Consider the following 15,481-nt stretch of genomic DNA (forward strand, 5'->3'; position numbering starts at 1 on the left):
GAATGTACAATATTTTCAAGAAGTAATTTCAGAAAATTTTGGAGATTTTAAGAATGAAATGGAAAATCAAATACAGAAGGCTTACAGGACTCCAAATATACAAAATTACAATACACTAACACCTATTCACATTATTATGAAAATGCCTAACATGGAGAATAAGGATAGAATTTAAAGGCTGGCAGAGAATAAGGCAGGTCACAATTAGAGGAAAACAACATGCACCCCATTGGTTTTCTCAATCCAGATACTCAAAGCTAGGAAAACTTGGAATAATATATACCAAACTCTGAAAGAATGGATTCCAGCCATGAATGCTATACCCAGCAAAATTAAGCTTCAAAATGGAAAATGAAATAAAAACCTTCCCTGATAAACAAAAGTTAATAGATTCACAACTAGAAAGCCTGCATTACAAAATACACTCAATAGTTATTTCATGAAAAATGAAAGTGAAAACCATCAAAGGAAGAAATTACACTAGAAGCATAGTCAATCAAAGAAGAATCTGATTCAAATTAAAAATCAAAATGAGAGGGAATAAAAATCATTTCTTAATAGTAACACTGAATGTAAATGATCTAAGTTAATCAATCAAAAGATATATACAGGCAGATTGGATTTTAAAAAGACCCAACAACATGCTATCTCCTGACCTTTTAAATAGACATCCACACACTGAAAGTAAAAGGATGGGAGAAAAACATATCATTCACATTGATGTTGTAAACAAGCAAGGGTTTCTATAGTCATATCAGATAAAGTGGAATTCAAGCCAAAGTTAATCACAGGGGATAAAGAAGGACATTTCATATGGCTTAAGGGAATTATATACCAACAAGATATAATAATCATAAATATTATGCCCCAAACAATGGAGCATGTACCTCAAACAAACCCTTCTCAGTTTTAAGAATCAAGTGGACCACAACACAATAGTTCTGGGTGACTTTAACATACCTCTGTCACCTCTGGATAGATGCTCCAAACAAAAACTAAATAAGGAAGCTCTATAACTAAAAAATAAAATTAATAATTTAGACTTAACAGACATGTAGAATATTTCATCCATCAAACACTGAATACACTTTCTTCTCAGCAGCACATGGATCCTTCTCTCAAATAGATCATATCTTAAGCAATTCTTAGCAAATACAAAAAATAGAGATAATACTTTACATTCTATCAGATAATAATTAAATGAAATTAGAAATCAACAACAAAATAAAAGAAGCTACTCTAACACCTGGAAACTAAATAATACACTATTAAATGAACAATGTATAGCTGAAGGAATCAAGGATAAAATAAAAAAAACCCTTAGAGGTAAATGAGAATAGTAGCAAAACATGTCAAAGTCACTGGGACACTATGAAGAAAAGTTCTAAAAGAAAAGTTCATTGCATTGAGCTCATTAATTAAAAGGGTAGAAAGTCATCAAATAAGTAAACTTTACCTCTCAAAGTCTTAGAAAAAGAAGAACAAATTAACACCCAATGCAGTACAAGACAGGAAATAATTAAAATGAGAAAAAAATTAAGGAAAATAAAACAAACCAAAAAAATTAAAAATCAATTAAAAAATGATGATCCATTAAAAAATAAATATAATTGATAAATCCTTATCCAAGTTAACTAAGAGAAAGTGAAAAAACTCAATAAAATCCATGATGAAAAAGAAAACATCACAAAGAATACTACTGAAATACAGACAATTATCAGAAACTATTTTGAAAATTTATACTCTAATAAAATAATCTTGAAGCATCAACAAATTTCTAGAGATAAATGACCTTCCCAAATTGCATCAGGAAGACATAGAAAATTTAAACAGATCAATTTAAAGAATAAAATTAAAGACACCATCAGAAGCCTACCAACAAAGGAAAGCCCAGGACTATATGGATTCTCAACTGAGTTCTACCAGACCCTCAAATGATAACTAACATCAATGCTCCTCAAGTTATTCCATGACATAGAAAAGGAGGGAACCCTTCCAAACTCATTCTATGATGCTAGTATTGCCCTGACACCAAAACCAGACAAAGACACATCAAGGAAATAAAACTTCAGACCAATATCCCTGATGAATATAGATGCAAAAATTTTTAACAAAATACTGGCAAATCACATACAAAAACATATTAAAAAGATAGTGCACCATGATCAAATGGGGTTCATCTCAGGGATGCAAGATTGGCTTAACACACAGAAATTAATAAATATAATTCCTCACATCAATAAATTTAAAGACTAAATTATCTCAATAGATGCAGAAAAAGCATCTGATAAATTACAGCATCCAGTCATGTTTAAAACATTAGAAAAACTATGCATAGTAGGAATATATTTCAACATTATAAAAGCTATATATATTAAACCCAATAGCAACATTATTATAAATGGAGAAAAATTTAAAGCATTCCCTCTAAAAATTGGAACAAGGCAAGGGTACCCTCTTTCACCACTTCTATTCAACATAGCCTTTGAAACACAAGCCAAGCAATTAGATAGAACAAAGAAATTAAATGGATATGAGTAGGAAAAGAAGAGCTCAAATTATCCCTACTTGCTGACAATGTAATTCTATATTTAGAAGACCCAAAAAACTCTACCAGACAACTTATGGAAACAGCAAATGAATTCAGCAAAGTAGCAGATAAAATTAATACCCATAAATCAGTTGCATTCCTATATATCCATGATGAATCAACTGATAAATTAGGAAAGCTATAACATTCATGATAGCCCCAAAACAAACAAACAAAAAACAACCTTGGAAATCAATCTAACAAAAGAGATAAAGACCTCTACAATTAAAACTACAGAACACTAAAGAAAAAAATTGAAGAAAACCTCAGAAGATGGAAAGATCTCCCAAGTTCTTGGATATGAGGAATTAATATTGTCAAAATGGCCATATTATCAAAAGTTCTAAAAGTTTTAATGCGATTCTTATTAAAATTTTTATGATGTTCTTCATGGAAATAGAAAAAGCAGTCAAGAAATTTATTTGGGGGCTGGGGATGTGGCTCCAGCAGTAGCACGCTCCGCTGGCATGCGTGTGGCCTGGGTTCGATCCTCAGCACCACATACCAACAAAGATGTTGTGTCTGCCGAATACTAAAAAATAAATATTTAAAAAAATTCTCTCTCTCTCTCTCTCTCTCTCTCTCTCTCTCTCAAAAAAAAAAAAAAGAATCAATAAATGGGATGGTTTCAAACTAAAAAGCTTCTTCACAGCAAGGAAAATCAAGAACATGAACAGTGAGCCAAAGAATGGGAGAAAAATTTTGCCACCTGCACCTCAGAGCATTACTTTCCAGTATATATAAAGAACTCAAAAGAACTTAACACCAAACGGGGAGAAAAAGCACATATTACCCAATCAATAATTGTGCAAAGTCTCTGAACAGGCACTTCACAGAAGAAATATGAATGGTCAACAAATATATTTTAAAAATGTTCAACATCTCTAGCAATTAGAGAAATGCAAATTACAAATACACTGAGATTTCATCTCAGTCAGAATGGACTATCAGGAATACAAGTAACGATAAATGTTAGCAAGAATGTAGGGGGAAAGATACACTCATACATTGCTGGTGGGACTGCATATTGGTGCAGCCACTCTGCAAAGCACTATAGAGTTTCCTCAGAAAATTTGGAATAGAGCCACCATTTCACCCACTCCTCTGTATATACCCAAAGGACTTAAATTAACATACTATAGTGATGCGGCCAAATCAATATTCATAGAAGCTCAATGCATATTAGACAAGCTATGGTACTAACCCATGTGCCCTTCAACAGACAAATATATTAAGAAATTGGTACACTATATACAGTGGAATATTACTCAGCCATAATGAAGAATGAAATTTTGGCATTTGCCAGCAAATGGATAGAACTGGAGACTGTTATGCTAAGTGAAATAAGCCAAATATTCTCTCTGATATGCAGATATTAACACTATAAGGAGGAGGGGAGGGAAGAATACAAGTTTGTTGTATTAGACAAAGGGTACTAAAGGGAAAGAAGACAGGATGGAAACAGGAAAGACAGTAGAATATATCAAGCATTACTTTTCTATATTAATGTATGGATAAATAACTAGTGTAACTCCACGTTATGTACAATTACAAGAATGGGAAACTATACTCCATATTTGTATAATATATCAAAGCACCCTCTACTCTTATATATATCTACAAAAAAGAAAAAAAAGGGGAAAAACTGACAAAAGAATTACTACATTACCTTTGAGCTTGAAAATTATGATCTTTATTTTCTATATTGTGCATTTATAAATAAATGGAGTATTTACTTCCAAATGTATTAAGTACAGGGGTGTTAGACCTGTTTTGAGTAAATAACTTAGAGATCTCCAGTTGTGCATGCACATAGCAAATCAACAAACTAGGACATTTGGTTTCTAGCCAATTTTGTCGTTTACTTTTACAAGTCACCAAGGCACTCTAGAAGTTAACTAAGCTAACGATAATTGGAAATGATTTGCTTTTGTGGTCTGGGGAGCTTTTATTAGAGAAAATAAATCACTGTATATATATATATATATATATATATATATATATGCAAAAAATCACTGTATATACAGTGATTATATATATATATAATATATATAATCATATATAATATTATATATATGATTATATATATATATACATATATATATTATATATATATATATATACACACACACAGTGATTGTTTTTGCATTTTCATGAGCAAGTAGTTATTTATCATTAGCCCTTTTGAATGAAGGAAAACAAATCCTTTTCTTCAAGTTAGAAGTCTTTCAGCCATTTTTCTGGTCTCCTTTATGTTCATTTATGTGTTTAAAATAATTAATGATCAGTAACCTGACCTCTCAGTCTTTTCTTTAACAGCTTATTCATATTTAATATTGTAATCTACTTCCCTGTCACCTCAAAATTTCTTTCTCTTCCTATCTGTCCTTGAATTTTAGATCTAATGACTTCCAGGAATTGCACACACTGTCCCAGACATGGCACACCTGAGCTGTGTAAACCAGGCCTTCTGCTTCCCACTGGCATGCATTCTGAAGGTCTATCACTTTGCAAAATTGTTTCTAGATAATTTATCTTTAAAAGTGCCATATGTCTATACTAAACATATGAGAAAGGAAGCCTGTTGTGGTGACACCTAGATATTTTCCTCTTATATTTGAATATTTCTACAAAAAAATTATTTCAAGCTACTGTAACTTACTACACTTTTAATTCTTTATCAACATGTGAGAAATCAGGTTCATTAAGGACCTATTCATGGGGACATAGTAATAGTTGAATATCGCACTCTGGGCCAACTACAGTTGATCCAACAATAAAATGAATTCCTCAGAAAAATTCAGAACCAGCAGGCAGGCTTCTTCTTGGGTAAGGAGCAATCTGAGATACCCCCACACCTGCTAAATCTACAAATAAGCCAACTTATTGAGACTATTCATTGTACCTTATGGGAGAGTGATCATCTTAATGTCATAAGAGTCTTGAGTCCTGTTCTGTACAGCACCAAAATGTATATTTCATGATTTCACATTTATTAATTAATTTATCGAAGCCACACACCTACTTTCCTGTGAAGTTACAATTTCAGGAGATCAGAACTATTAGCTGTTTCACTGTTAAATCTGCAAGACCCAGGAAACACAAGTTTTTTAATATATACTTTTCAAATTATTAGTAAAACTGTAGTAGAATAAGCAAGGAGGAAAGTCTTAATCTTTTCTGGCTGCTATGTAAAACCATTAAAACCTGGATGGCTGGTAAACAACACCGATTTATCTTCTACAGTGCGGGAGTCTGGGGAATCATAGATCAAAGTGGTATTAGATTTGGTGTCTTGTGAGGATCAGCCTTCTTATTCCTAAATGGCAGACTGTTCTCTCTGTGCTCACATGGTGGAAGGAAGAGGGAGCACTCCAGGTCTTCCTATATAAAGTCACTAATTCCAAATTCGAGATATCCATTCACATGACCTAATTATCTCCCAAAGGCCCTAACTAGTGCCATGACATTGAGTGTTTGCATTTCAAAATATGGATTTTGATGGGTCACAAACTTTCAGTCTATAGCAAGAATATAGCATATATTCATATATATCTTAGACTACCAAAACTGTAAATGTATTGTCTTAAAGTAACAAGAACTATAATAATTTATATCTCCAATAAAAGTATACAAAAGTCCCCTTTTCTTTACATTCTTGCCAACACTTGTTATCATTTGATACTAGATATTTTACCAGGCAAAAGAAATATATTGTGGTCTTTAACTACATATTTAATGATCAGTGATATGGAGCATTTTTTTTAAATGTATCTGTTGGCCATTGGTATGTCTTCTATTGAAAAATGGCTAGTCAGGTCATTTGCCATTTTTAGATCGAGCTATTTATTTTCTACGTTGTGAGTTCCTTATATATTATGGACACCAACTTCCTATGAGATGTATGGTTTGCAAGTATTTTCCCCCAATCTGTTAGTTGTTTCTTCACTCTTGATTATTTCCTTTGTTGTGCAGAAGGGTTTGGTTTAATGTAATATCATTGTTCTATTTTGATTTTCTTGCCAGTACTGGGGTCATATAAAGATATCATTGCTCAAACAAAAGTTATGAAGATTTTGTACTGTTTTACAATTTCACTAGTTATTTTAGTAGTTTTAAAGTTGTAGGTCTTGCATTTAAATCTTTAAAACATTTTGAGTTGCTTTTGTATATGCAATGAGATAAGCATTCCATTTTTAACTTCTATATGCTAATATCCAGTTTTCCCAATACCATCTGTTAAGGAGATTACCCTTTTCCCATTATATTGTTTAATGTCTTTACTAAAAATTAATTCATCGAAATTGGTGAATTTCAGATAGAGCCCTAATATCCAGAGTATACAAAGAACTCAAAAAATTAAACAATAAGAAAACAAATAACCCAATCAACAAATGGGCCAAAGACCTGAACAGACACTTCTCAGAGGAGGACATACAATCAATCAACAAGTACATGAAAAAATGCTCACCATCTCTAGCAGTCAGAGAAATGCAAATCAAAACCACCCTAAGATAACATCTCACTCCAGTAAGATTGGCAGTCATTATGAAGTCAAACAACAACAAGTGCTGGAGAGGATGTGGGGAAAAGGGTACTCTTGTACATTGCTGGTGGGACTGCAAACTGGTGCGGCCAATCTGGAAAGCAGTATGGAGATTCCTGGGAAAGCTGGGAATGGAACCACCATTTGACCCAGCTATTGCCCTTCTTGGACTTTTCCCTGAAGACCTTAAAAGAGGGTACTACAGGGATACTGCTACATCGCTGTTCATAGCAGCACAATTCACAATTGCTAGACTGTGGAACCAACCCAGATGCCCTTCAACAGATGAATGGGTAAAAAAAAATGTGGCATTTATACACCATGGAGTATTACGCAGCACTAAAAAATGACAAAATCATAGAATTTGCAGGGAAATGGATGGCACTAGAGCAGATTATGCTTAGTGAAGCTAGCCAATCCCTAAAAAACAAATACCAAATGTCTTCTTTGATATAATGAGAGCAACTAAGAACAGAGCAGGGAGGAAGAGCAGGAAGAAAAGATTAACATTAAACAGATACATGAGGTGGGATGGAAAGGGAGAGAAAAGGGAAATTGCATGGTAATGGAGGGAGACCCTCATTGTTATACAAAATTACATATAAGAGGTTGTGAGGGGAATGGGAAAATAAACAAGGAGAGATATGAATTACAGTGGATGGGGTAGAGAGAGAAGATGGGAGGGGAGGGAGGGGGGATGGTAGAGGATAGGAAAGGTAGCAGAATACAACAGTTACTAATAGGGCATTATGTAAAAATGTGGATGTGTAACCGATGTGATTCTGCAATCTGTATTTGGGGTAAAATTGGGAGTTCATAACCAACTTGAATCTAATGTATGAAATATGATATGTCAAGAGCTTTATAATGTTTTGAACAACCAATTAAAAAACATTAAAAAAAATAATAATAATAAATTACATTTGAACTAAAAAAAAAAAAGAAATTGGTGAATTTATTTCTGGGTTCTCTGTCCTGTTGCCTTGGTTGACGTGGCTATATCAGGCTGTTTTGTTTACTAAAGTTTTATGCTTTAGTCTGATTTTCCTATGATGTGACCAAAAGACTTGATAAGAACAACATAAGAGGAAAAGTTTATTTGGTGCTCAAGGTTTCAGAGGTTTCTATTCATAGGTGGCTGATTCTGAAGGTCTGGGCCAGAAGTAAGGCAGAACACCATGGTACAAGGGTATGGAGGAGGGAGCAGCTCTGGACATGGCAAACAGGGAACAGAGAGAGCTCTTCTCATCAGGCAAAATATATGTACACCAAAAGCACTTCCCCATTGATCTACTCCAACAGCCACACCCTACCTGCCTACAATTAACACCCAGCTGATTAATTCTAGTGGATTGATGCACTGATCAGATTACAGCTCTCATAACCAACCATTTCACCTCTAAACTTTCTTCCATTGTCTCACACATGCTCACACATGAGTTTTGGAGGAAACCTCATATCTAAACCCTAAAACTTTGTAATATATTTTGAAATCAGGTTGCGGGATGTATCCAGCTTTGTCTTTTGTTTTGTATTTTTTGTTTTCATTAATGACTTTTTTTTACTCTTCTGGCTCTTTTGTGGTTCCATATAAATTTCAGAATTATATTTCTATTTCTGTTAAAATAACAGTTGTTATCAAAACTCGGGTTAAGTTTCCTCAAAGCATTAAAAATAGAATTACCATTTGATTCAGCGATGCCATTTGTGGTTATACAAACAAATTGAAATTGGTTTTGTAAGTAAATATTGATATCTTTATTCCTGTGTTCATTTCAGCACTATTCACAATAGCCAAAATAAGGAAGCAACCTGCATCCATTACCATATGAATGGATTTTAAAACTGGTATATATATAGATGTGTGTGTGTGTGTATACACACACACATACATACATACATACAATAGAATGCTATACAGTCTTTTAAAACACGGAAATTCTGCCATTTGTGAAAACTTGGGTGAAGCTGGAAGATACTATGTTAAGTGAAAGAGATGAAACAGAAAGAAAAATACTATATCATCTCACTTATTTGTGGAAATTTTAAAAAGCAGAAGCCATAGAAATTTAATAGAGTGATAGTTCCCAGAGGGTGGGAGTGGGAGTAAATGGGGTCAAGAAAGTGTTGATCAAAGGTTCCAAATTTCAATTAGATAGTGTGATAGTCAAGCCAAAGTGACTCCATTTTGTTTAGTAACTGCATTTTGTAAAACAACCGTGCCAAATAGAAAGGTCATGACGGGGCAAGTGTTCTTTTTCTTTTGCTATAGAACCCCTTAAGAACACAGAGCTACCTAATGGGACATTGTTTCTGTAACTAGGGTAAGGGCTGTGTTTCTATAATTGGCATCACTGATTTAATTGTGATTTAATTGTGGTGTCCCGCCAACTGACTATACTCTCCTGCTTCTGTAACTTGGCTTGCTTGCATTGGCTAAACTCCCAAACATCCCTTTTGTAATTTTCAGCCTTAAAAGGGGTGCCCTTACAATTGTTCGGGGCTGATCAGGGGAACAGCTTTATGTTCTGGTCATTTGCCACCTGTGTGCTTCAATAAAGGTTTGATTTGATTATATGTGAGTGGTCTGGAAGTCAATTTATGAAACCCCGGGACTTTGCTTTAACTGTAACAATAGCTTCAAAAACATCTATTGTATAGCATGGTGAATAAAGTTAATAATAATGCACTAGGTGATTCAAAATTTCTAAAAGAGTAGATTTTAAATGTCCTCATCATAAATGATAAGTATATAAAGGGATAGTTATCTTAATTAGCTTGACAAAATAATTCATATTTATATTATATATATATATATATTTATACACACACACATACACACACCCACACACATACACATACACATATATATCACAACATCACATTGTATACCATGAGAAGGTATTATTTGTTAAACAAGTATAAAATCATATTAAATTTAAAATAATAAGAACTTTGCTTTTTTTAATCTGAAAAAATTCAAGATATACATCTATGGTGTCTTATACTCAGAGTTTGTTTTACCAGTGCTGGTTTAAATTAGTTAATTAATAAATTAAATTACATCTTCTGTGAGGGCTTCTACTAGCATAGTTTGAAAGGGTTATGTATTTATTTTGATGTAAAAGTTATTAGGGATAATGATGACTGCTAAAAAACATGTTCAGGGGAGTTCTGAACTTGTATTAGCGGTTGAAATACAGATGTTGGTAGAAATTAAAATTCTAGGAATGGGGATGATAATGTTAAATTTGACCTTGAGAAATAGGATGATAAAAGTAGTAGACATGATTAGAACAACTTCTCATTGTAAGATGCACAGATGGCAACTGATTAAAAAGATAATAATAACATTAATCGGATCAGATGAGTTGAATGAAAACAATTGCTTTTACATCTTGAAATTGTCATAGTCAATATTTTGCGCTAAATACCTCTGTAAAGTCAATAGTTTCTGCAGTTGCTCTCCCTGCTGTACCTTTTCAGAAATCAGCATTTCGGTACCCAATATGAGGAGACAACATTATTCTCTTAGAAATACCATACTTACTTAGATATATACAGTCTTCTAAGGACATAAAACAATTTTGAATTTGTCAGCTTTATAGTATCTAAAATATTTGATCATAAATTATAAGTAATTCGTTTCTCAATGTATTTTTATTTTAATAACCTCAAGTGTCTTTGATTATCCATATATTTCTTGACAATTCCACACTATGCACATTTTGTTTATTTTTCCTTTAAAGACATTAGATAGCAAGCCTGTCAACTCAAGATTTTACATATCAAAAAAAGAGTAATACTTCAAAAACTCGATTCTATTCTTATGGAACCAAAAATGTTATTTCAACTTTCAAAGTGAGACATTTTGTATATTTAAGTTCAGTAGAAATCATTTTTGACTTGTGATATGTTGTCACTGGGATAAAATATAAAAGCTTATTTGATTTCTTTTCATACACATTTCAAATACTTCTGTATTATATATATCAAGTTTTCTCAAAAATGTGGCTAGGCCTAAAATCATTGCTCTTCCAGCCTCATCTGAGATATAAAAAACTGCTTTATCGGTGGCAAATCATTAAAACATGCATATTTCACCTACAGTACTCACTAAGTCAGAGAAATATTGAAGCCAAGTAAACTTTTTGAAGAGGTGTTAAAAATGACAGTGAGTGGCAGCCGCTGAGCATATGCACACAGAGGAATCAAGCGAAATAAGTCAAGAAAGGAAATAAAAATAGCAGATGTTCCCACTTATATGTGGAAACTAAAAAAAAAAATTGATCTTCTAGAAGCTGAGAGTAGACTAGTGGTTACTAAAGCTGGCAAGCATGGATATAATACTGTAGGACAACTGCAGTTTAAACAATGAATTGCATATTTTAAAACAGCTAGTAGGGCAGATTTTGAATGCCCCCAAAACAAAGAAATGATCAATGCTTCAGCTGACAAATATGCCAGTTAGCCTCTTCTGATAATTACAAGTTGTATATATTATTGAAATATCACATTATATTCCATAAATTTGTAGCATTTTGTTGATTATAAATTAAAGTCTATTTATACAGAAATTTAAAGCTATCTAGTACAGTGGTAGTAGAAAAAAACTAAAAGAAATGAAAATCTACATACCTAATCATTTGTTTCTTATTTAGCAAGATCATTTTATTGGCAAGAAAATTTCCCACTCACTCTGTAAAAACATCGAGTTAGCAATTGTGATAACTAAAGTACATGTATTTTATTGACTCTTTTGTCTTCAATCTGAACATTGGACATTTTTTCAATAATTTAACAAAACATAGAATTCTTTTTTTTCTAAATTATTTCTCATGAAATTTGAGCCACTAGATTAAAACCAGTGAAAACTCGTTCTACTGCTTGAAACTATTTTAATGTCAATTCTACATAGATTATGTAGTCAGCAGCATTTCCATAGTATCAAGGTTTAACCCTCTGTAATGTATTGAATGAGGTATGCCAAAAAGTCAGGTCCAGGTTCTGACCTCTAGTATCTAAGACTGTGACCTTCAAGTGTTCTTTGTATAGGTAATTAAGAATCTCAAGAGGAAATCATCTTGGATTTAGAATAGGCCTTAAACTGAAAGATAAATGTCCTTGTAATTTGACAAAAAGACACAGAGGGCAGACAACTGTGCCAAGAATTGCTGGCAGCAAGGAAAGAGGCACAGGACAGATTCTTCCTCAGAGCCTCCAGTAGAAATCATCCTTACCAAAATTTGATTCTGCCATTCTGGCATTCTGGTCCCTAATGGTGAAAAAATATATTTTGGTTCTTTGGAGCCACCAAATTTGTGAGAATTGGTTATGACAGCCCAGGCAAGTAACACTCTCGACTGTCATCATGTCCATGATTTGTTTTTTTTTTTCAATCTACCACAATCAGGATAGAGAAAAAGATAAAGAGAATAAGCTTTGGAGATTGTATTTGTAGATTTAATGCTGATTTGTGCATTTGCTAGCCTAAAATCATATTAAATATTACAAAAAAATGGAACAAGAGACATTAGACTGTATCAAGATTTAGAATTTTGGCAGCTCTGTAGGAAATACAATAAATATTAACAATTGTCCTCTAAAGAATGTTGCTGGCCATATAACTACATTATTTATCCTTATTTATTATCAATAATTTTAATGATTCCCCATTTGAGAGGGAATTTCCCCTTACTTGGAAATTTCCTCATTTCTACGTTTCTTAAAGATGTGGCTTTAGTCTGCAATAAAGAACTATGAATTGAATTTTCCTTTTTCTAGAAGTCTTTAACAGCATATAGGTTAATTCTGCTTTGCCTCAAGGATATCAGAACACTAAAGAATGGAACCACTGGACTTTCATGAAGTTATAGTAATTTCCTGAGAATGTCAGGTTGTTATTGTATCATACCAGAAAGAATTTTTGGAAAAAGAGATCATAGGATCTTTCCCCATGGAGTCCAGTGGATTAATTGTCCCTTTCTACAGAACTCACAAGATCATTCCCAGGATGACATAAGACAACTCTTGTTCTGGGAGACTCTGAAACTTTCATTTTCTCCATAAAATTAGTGTTTAATTAGAATAAATAATTAATATTTTTATGTATTGGGTCTGTCTCGACCTTCACTGTTAGAGATCTAGAATAAAATGAAGTCTGATTTTTCTTGAGATTCACTGACTTTTCATATTCTATCCTAGAATATTTCAGAAAAGTCATTGTTCTTTTAAAAAGATTATAACCAAAGTAGTAGGAATCAGCTGAAGTACTATTAAAATCAAACACTTGAAGGAGAGGTAAAATACTTTAGAAAGTTTAAAAAAATTTCAAGGGAATTTAGTATATTTGAAGAGATATTAAAAAATCACAAGAGGATGAAAATTTACTCATTTAGAAGAACTTTTGTATTTAAAGCAAGTGGAAGCACAGATTTCTTTTGTTCATCTGAATAGGGTTTGGGGGAATTTATTTTGATAGTCATAGAATAATTACTGTCTTACACTATGCTAAGCTCATGCAACAGTATGTATAAGGTTTATATGGATTATATGGGTTTGGTGGTATATACCTGAGATAAAGAAAGACACACAAGATTAGGTTTTGAATTAAAATTAATTCTTGCCATAATGTTAGCAACATCAGGAAAAAACTCTCTTTTGTTGTTCGTTCAATAAGTGCATCTTTTTGCATATGTGTCTATATGTGAACCATGATTTTTAAATGTTGGAGATTAACAAGGCACCCTTAGAGGTAGTTGTCCAAAGAAGATAGGTGGAATAATTAAATAAAATTAATTGAGTGACCAACACAGACTGATTAAATGGATACATTTTTAAATGGATATGTTATTTATCTGGTCAGCAATTACTAATAAACAAACATGTGGTTATGGATACAAAGATATATCTCAATTTCTAACTTTAAGGAGTTCACTATTCATTGAGAGGAAAAAGACATATACACAGCAAAACAGGACAATATCATCTGGTGATTTATTGATGGAATATGCAGATAGTGGCAGCATGTATCAGAGGAGGCACATAAAGCCCAACCTCAAAAGAGTCAGAAAATTATTACTAGATAGACTGGTAATAGCCTGATTATTGATGAATTTAAATAAAATCATCGAACAATTAATTAAGCTGAAATGTTACATGGTCTAGGTGTTTTATAAATAGAGCATTTTGGATACAGTGCGTGGGAATTAATTTCAGGGAGACAGCCAAAAGTTCAGTTAAGAAATGTCCCTATGGTCTGTATGAGAGAATAATAAAGATCAAATTAAAAAATAATAACAATAATGGTGGCTGGATCAATAAAGAGTCAAAGCTCAATAAATATTAGGGACGAATGTGTCAACTGGATATGGGATATGTTATAAGAAAAGTAGGAATGACAAATAAGTATTCATGACGTGTGAGAAATAAGAATATCAATGAATGAAGTCTAAATGAGAAACAGAGCTCATTTTCCACATTTTTATTTTGTAAAAAAGTAAAATAACCATATGAAGATATGCAGCAGATACTGAATTTATGTGTAAAGTTTTTTAAAAGGGAAAAATAAAGAAAAACAAAGAGGAGAAGGGGAAAAAGGAGGGAGAGGAGGAGGGGAAAATTAGTAAGCCTGACCAACTGCTCTAAATTCAGGAGTTGGCATTTGCTATTAAGCTCATGAGAATTAAGGATAGACTGTGAGAATTGCTCCTAAATGCAAAGGATGAGGGATGGAAAGAGAAAGAGAAGACCAACACAGATGAGAAACTCAGAGAGGCATTTTAGTGACCAGAAGAGTGCTATGCTGCAGGAATAAAAGGAACTAGGCAAGGAGGAATAAGCTAGAGTCCTGTATAGTCAGGGCTCATTCAGTGAAAGGGCAGAAAATATGGCAGGAATTTAAAGCACAAAGGTATTTAAATAAGTATTTGGCTTAAAAAAAAAGTTAGACTTCTTGAAGTTGGAGTTTCTACTCTAACTCTTCTGGAATGGTACTCAGAACAAAGAGATAGTACCCTCAAGGCCATCATCAGAGCTGTGAAGAGAACAGGAAGCAAGGCTGCTTCTCCAAATAACTCTACCAATTGGCATGCTAGAGAATGGGCACGCAAAGCTGGAATAGGCCTTTCATTCTTTAGGTTTGGGAAATTTTCTAATATTATTTAATTGAAAAGACTGTGCATTCCTTTGGTGTGTATCTCCTAGCCTTTATCTATCCCGATAAATCTTAAATTTGGTCTCTTTATGTTACCCCATAATTCTAAGACCTTGTCTTCATGATTTCTTAACATCTTCTCTCCATAGTTAACTCTATTTTCAAGATTATATATTTTGTGTTCTTTGCC

Source organism: Marmota monax, unplaced genomic scaffold (genome assembly GCF_021218885.2).
Source record: "Marmota monax isolate L192 unplaced genomic scaffold, Marmota_monax_Labrador192_F-V1.1 WCK01_AAM20220418_F8-fsc00332, whole genome shotgun sequence".
Lineage (NCBI taxonomy): Eukaryota > Metazoa > Chordata > Mammalia > Rodentia > Sciuridae > Marmota > Marmota monax.